General features: G+C 46.8%; 1 protein-coding gene across 1 annotated transcript in view; it reads left to right on the top strand.

Moving 5' to 3' along the window:
• The first annotated feature begins 2,787 nt into the window (after positions 1 to 2,787).
• PRKCQ (protein kinase C theta) overlaps positions 2,788 to 6,000 on the top strand; it is a 66,656-nt gene continuing 63,443 nt past the window's right edge. Inside the window, exon 1 of the mRNA XM_082043668.1 lies at positions 2,788 to 3,309. The gene's annotated coding sequence lies outside the window, so the exon portion shown is untranslated. The remainder of the gene's footprint in view (positions 3,310 to 6,000) is intronic.

The raw sequence follows: 6,000 nt of genomic DNA, 5'->3' as shown, positions 1-6,000 counted from the left end.
GATGAAGTGACATCTCTGGTCCTTTCCAAGCCTTTTTTTTTACAACTGCTAGAAGAGACCGAAATGTAAACCTCGTGTTAACATGCAGTCCATACTTTGAGCAGAAATGGAAACTGCTAGGGCGGAAAAGGACAAGAAAAAGCCCAGTTTTAGTGTTATTCTGACATTGAAAATTACCTAACCTGCTATATTTTCTTCTTTATTTTTCAACTCATTAACTGAGTTGCAATTAATTGAAAACAAAGAGAAATATTTTACCTTCTTTCACAGCAGTTATTAGATATGTTCCCTAGTTATTTTTTTCCCACACCTCCTTTAAATTAACAGTAAACTGCAAATAATCATCCTTAAAAACCAAACATCAGAGACCAAATATTTAGAGAATGAAACTCTTCAGAAAAGCCCATTGCCCAGGCAGAATGCTCAATCAGTTTATTTTTTTTTTCTTACTGAAAATGTGGGTGGTTTTCAAATACAGGAAAGAAAACACGATGGCTTGTGGTGATATTTTCCACCAGAAAGATGCAGCTTTAAGGGCTTTTGGTTTCCAAATACCTACACCCACAGGAGTGGCCTTGCCTGTTGTAGAAGGCAATGCCTGATTAGTTGTACAAGTCAAGTTAAATGACTATAATAATGTACAGCGGTGTTTCAGCGGAAGCTCTGTGTCAGCTGCGTAACTAATATGGCAGGTGCCTCCCAGAATACAGCACTGCCGGTTTTAAATATGCAAAAAGCTGCTGCAAAAAAATAAGGGGAAAATCTGTTCTTTGCATCCCTGGTGGATAGGACCTAGTTGGAGATGTTCCTGCTCATGGCAGGGGGTTGGACTAGATGACCTTTGAAGATCCCTTCCAACCCAAACCATTCCATTATTTTCTGCCCCTACGTCAGAGCTAAGTGGCCCAATGTGCTGTTTTGTGTGTGATACACAGAAACTAACACTGAGCCTAAATATTTGCACATCTGCAAAGTGATCCTCATGTAACTGGGTGTTGTGTCATGCTCTGTCCCCCAGGTGGGGTCTGGTTTATGTAGGGGAGCAATATCAGTGGAGGCAGGGAATGAGAGAGAGACCATGGGGCTTCATTGCAGCTGGGGATACATCACTGCAAAGCCCAAAGCTTACACTTGTGCAGTTAAAGTGCAGGTGGACATGATGGTCCTTCAACCATCATGTTCCTGTGCAAATTGGAGCAACAGCATCAGCAGCCAGTGGAGCTGAAAACTGAAGTTTGAGATGGAAATACATGGGATTCTAATTATCTAAAGCTCACCTTCACTTGGGGTGAGAGAACCTCTTCTGCATGCTTGCGGTATCAACACCACACCCCATGCCTCTCCAGTATAACGCACTCTGATGCAGACAGGAAGGATGGATATGTAAGTTAATGGTGTGTGAGCAATTAAAATGCAAAATCATCTGCCTCATGAAATGTCTTTTTCTCTCCTGCTGGTAACAGGAATATGGATTATACTCAGCTCAAATTGTTCCAGAAAATAGGAGAGACCTACTCTTTAAAAGCAATTCATTTCCCCTGATTTCCAAAAGCCCAGCAGCCTTTCCTTTTGCCTTGACTTGCCTCCCCTCTCTCTATTTTAATCCATACTTTACATTTTAGAGGTCAGTGGCAAGGGCAAAATCATCACAATGGTATTCAAAGAACCATCCCAGCCCATTCAAAGTGAACACTTACAGGTCCTAAAATTTCTAAACATCTCATTTGGATGATCTGAAACACAACATTTCTTTTTACAGGTCCGGCAGGTAGCATGTTCTGCATCTCCAATGCTGCATTCACCTTTTAGAGAAAGGCCATTTGAGATTCTTCACCAGAGCATTAGGACCCACACACTGTACCTGAACACAGCTTCATACCACTTCTATGGGGGTATATGACGTGGTATGAAGGACCTCCATAGGTCTCCTTGCTATAGCTGCAATCCTATTTGTTTGACTATTAGCAGCACCAAAGCCCACTCATCTCACAGTGTTGGGTAGATTCCTGCAGGATTTCTCATGGTCTTCTCCAAAACCCTTTGCCCCCCAAATTTCGGGGGTTTCTTTTCCTTCTTGTTGCTCCTTTCCCAGGTTCCCAGGCCAGTTTCCCACTCCAGATCCTCCTGCCCACTACCCCCAGCATCACACCTAATCTTACAGCACAAGACGAAGCCACAGGACCTGTGGTGCTGAGAAGGTCTCCCGGGGATGTCCCAGACAAAACCCACCTCTGACACCCTCAACCCCTGAAAGAGGAGCACAAAACAGGTACCACCTGGTCTTTTTGCACACAACAACCTGGTCCGAGGTTAGGTGTGTCTGGAAGAGAAGACGTTTCAAACACCCATAGCTAAGGATGTAACATGATGGGACAAATTAACAAGGCAAGTCTTCTCTGTTGACTTCCCTCTGCACCCCTCAGCAAGCATCCCCTGCTATACACAAAAACAAAACTCTGCAACCTGAAAAAATTCAGGTTGTCCTAGTTATTTCCTTTTTTTCGGTGAGCATTTCTTTACGTGTCTGCAAATAAATGCCTGCAAAAGAAGGTTCCATGCATACAGCCCCCAAGTGGGGTCCCATTGCAGCGCTGGAGGTGATGCTCCCGGCCAGCACTAAGCCCCCGAGGATCGGGCCCTTTTTGGGGGCAAACACGGGAGGAGGCCGGGGGGCCCGGGGGCGGAACGGGGTGGTGCCGAGGAGAAGGAGAAGGAGGAGGAAGAGGCGGCGAGGGCAGCCCCGGCGGGGCGGGGGCGGCTGCGGCGGGCAGCGATCGCTGCGCCGAGCCGGGCTGAGCCGAGCCGCGCTTAGTCGGGCGTAGCCCAGGAGAGTTGGGCTGAACTGGGCTCAAGCCGTGTCAAGGAAAGCTGAGCAGAGCCGAACAGAACCAGCTTGCGCCGAGCCGAACTGAACCCGGCTACATCGAGCCGAGCTGAACTTGGCTGAACCAGGCGGCGCCGAGCTGAGCTTAACTTAACCAGGCTGCACCGAGCTGAGCCGATCTGAACTGAACTAGGCAGCGCCGGGCCGAGCTGAACCGAGCCGGGCTGTGTCGGGCAGAGCCCAGCAGAGCCGGGCTGAACTGGGTTCAAGCCGTGCCAAGGAAAGCTAAGCAGAGCCGGACTGAATCAGTCTACACCGAGCCGAGCCGAGCTATACTGAACCAGGCTGTGCCGAGCCGAATTGAATCCGGCTGCACCGAGCTGAGCCGACCTCAAGTGAACCAGGCTGCGCCGAGCCGAGGCGATCCGAGCCAAGCCGAGCTTTGCTGAGCTGGGCCGAGACGAGCTGAGCTGCGCGGGCAGCAGGTACAGCCTGCGGCGCGGTGCGGAGCGCGGCGGGGATTGCGCGGCACCGTGCGGATGTGCGGGGGGTGCGGGAGGTGCGCAAGGGAACGCGGTGCGCGCAGGAGGTGCGCAGGGCAGCGCAGGAGCGGTGTGCGGGCAGGAGATGCTCAATGGGACGAGAAAGTTTGGGGCACCCTGGTGCTGCTGGCATCTCATTTTACCTGGGGCGCTGCTCGGCTTCAGCTTCAGCAGTTCATGTTCTCTTACGGGATTTTAAAGCTCTCAACTTGAAACCTAGCCAGAGTTCTTTTTTTTTTTCTTTTTCTTAAGTAAGAGTCTAAACTGCTTTCAACTTCTACACCTGATGCTTTTTGCGACTGTTTGTGGTTTCATAATCACATTTTCCTGCCTTTCAAAAAGTGTTGTTTTCTCCCATGTGCCTTCGTGCAATACAAAGAGGGGAAAATAAGAAAAAAAAAAAAAACAATGAAAACTGACTATAACCAAAGCGTTATTCAACTCAGTAAACAAACTGGGGAAAATATAGAGGGAAAATACTTTCCCCTGCTAGGCTCTGTGATGTTTTGTAGGTGTTTCTTGGTTACAGCAATGTGTAATAAGACAACTGGATAGAAGTCCACTTCTAGAGGAGATGCTGTATCTCAGTAGCTGGGTATATAATTTTCAGATCAATTTTGTAATATTCTAAAAATCAGCACTGTGATAAGTTTGAAAGCAGATTTAAGTGGTAAAGAGAAATGAACTGCCTCCATCCCTCCTCCGCTGCAGAGTGTTGTGAGCTACATTTCCTTTTGAAGGAAGGGTCTCAAAAACCCAGCCTGGCTGCTCAGTTTTGCGACTTGGGTTATGTTACCTGCATGCACGCTGAATAGAGACTGTATAGAGGCTCACTATACAGTGCTATTTTGAGAAGGGTTTGAAAGAAATTAACAGCTCCCAATAGAAGCTCCTAAATGGGTTTCTGTGCAGCTACAAGGTTGGTCACAAAAATATAATCACATATGAGTCATGTTGCTTCATCAATGATTGATTGTCTGAGGCTAATAGCTAAGTCAGGCCTTGTAGGGAGATGTAACATGTTTATTATACTAGACAATTAACTTGAGAAAAGCAGAGCTGCTTTTCAGTAGCAAGCCCTCCTACAGGTTTTATATATGTATGATACAGATATGGATATATACCCAAAGCAGTGCTTTTGTGCATGAGAACCTACTGTTTTCTGCTGTTGGATAACTTGATCTAACAGACAACATCACCTTTCCCTATAAACCTGCCTAATAAAATGACTGTCTTCATAACTGAATAAAATGATCTACTTGATTATCCTCTGCTGCCTGGTGGCCAAAGATGTCTTTCAAAATATCCCTATAATATTCTGCCTTTTCACATGTATTCTGCATGTGAATGAAGTTAATGTAAGTAATGAAGTTAAAACTCTTGGGTGCAATCGAATCCTTTTTAATTGTAACTTCAGTGCAACTAACTAACTTCTCAGCTGCATTCTCCAGTAGTGTGATACTTTACAGGGGCGGAAAGCTTTTTATGGGCTCTTTTCTAAATTTCCACCAGCGAAACAACAGTAGCAAAGAAAATGACTTCAGCAGCTGAAAGCCGCTCAATTGAGTCATGGTAATAGCAGATTATTTAGTGGGGTTACTAGAGCAGGAAGAGATAAAGTTTCACTGAACTTGCTATTAAAAAAAAAGAAGGCGGCAGAGGGGAGGGAGAAGCAGAACTATTTGCGGTGAACAGGGCAATGTTCTGACTTTTGTATTTTTTTAGGAGCCAAGTTGAGGGACCAGCAAGGAGCACCAGCTCCGAGGAGGTTCCTGTCCCACCTGCTTGCAGTAGAATAGGGCTGCATTTAACTGGAGGTGTCAGATGGCCTCCTGAGAAAGCTGCTTTACTGGAGCTGCCGTTGGCTGAAAACCTGACATCAGAGTTGAATCTAGATCCCAGTGCAGGGCTCTGGGTTGTTGCCTTTGTCTCTTTTGTGGTGTCTAGGCTGGACACGAGACTTTGACATCCACCAGCCTTCACTTGCCAAAGCTCCCTGAGCCACGCTGAACCCCTCACTTCCCTCACATGACTTTTTGGCCAACCCCTATGAAAACACCTGATGAATTAAGCAAATCATGCTCAGCCTGTGCAGAGGTTTCTGAGTTAAAAGACTCTCTCCTTTAGAGATGCTACAGTTGCACGGGCATACGCAATGCAGAGCTTGGTTAGACCTCCCCACTTCTACATGTCTTTTGGGATCATTTTCAAAGCCCTACCAAGGATTCAGGGCCCTATGCTGAACCTCCATCCTGCACCTCAGCAGCCCCCCTGTGTCCAGGATGTTTTTGTAATCGCACCGCTACCCTGGGTAAAACTTTTCTTTTCTTTGCACCTAGAAGAGCTATGAACAGAAGGTTATTACACTGCCAGGGTGGAGCTAACTGATATTTTTTTTTCTGCCTCAAGTGTGTTTCCTTTCAAAGAAAGTCACTCAGTTGAGTCTCAGAGCTTCTCACGGGTACACTGTATGTCTCACCATCACATCAGAGGTGGAGGCCCTCAAAGGAAAGGCTTAGAGGGAGAGACGAGGAAGGTGGGATGGCGGGAAGGAGAACCCCAGCAGCTTAGCTTCCCAGCATGACGAGTTTTTATTTTTCCTCCTTGGGATCTTTTCCAGGTTAGTCTCTCTAT

This window comes from Streptopelia decaocto (genome assembly GCF_964273445.1).
Source record: "Streptopelia decaocto genome assembly, chromosome: 1".
In the NCBI taxonomy this organism is placed as follows: domain Eukaryota; kingdom Metazoa; phylum Chordata; class Aves; order Columbiformes; family Columbidae; genus Streptopelia; species Streptopelia decaocto.
The sequence above is the reverse complement of the archived record's forward strand: the minus strand, read 5'-3'. Positions and strand labels throughout refer to the sequence as shown.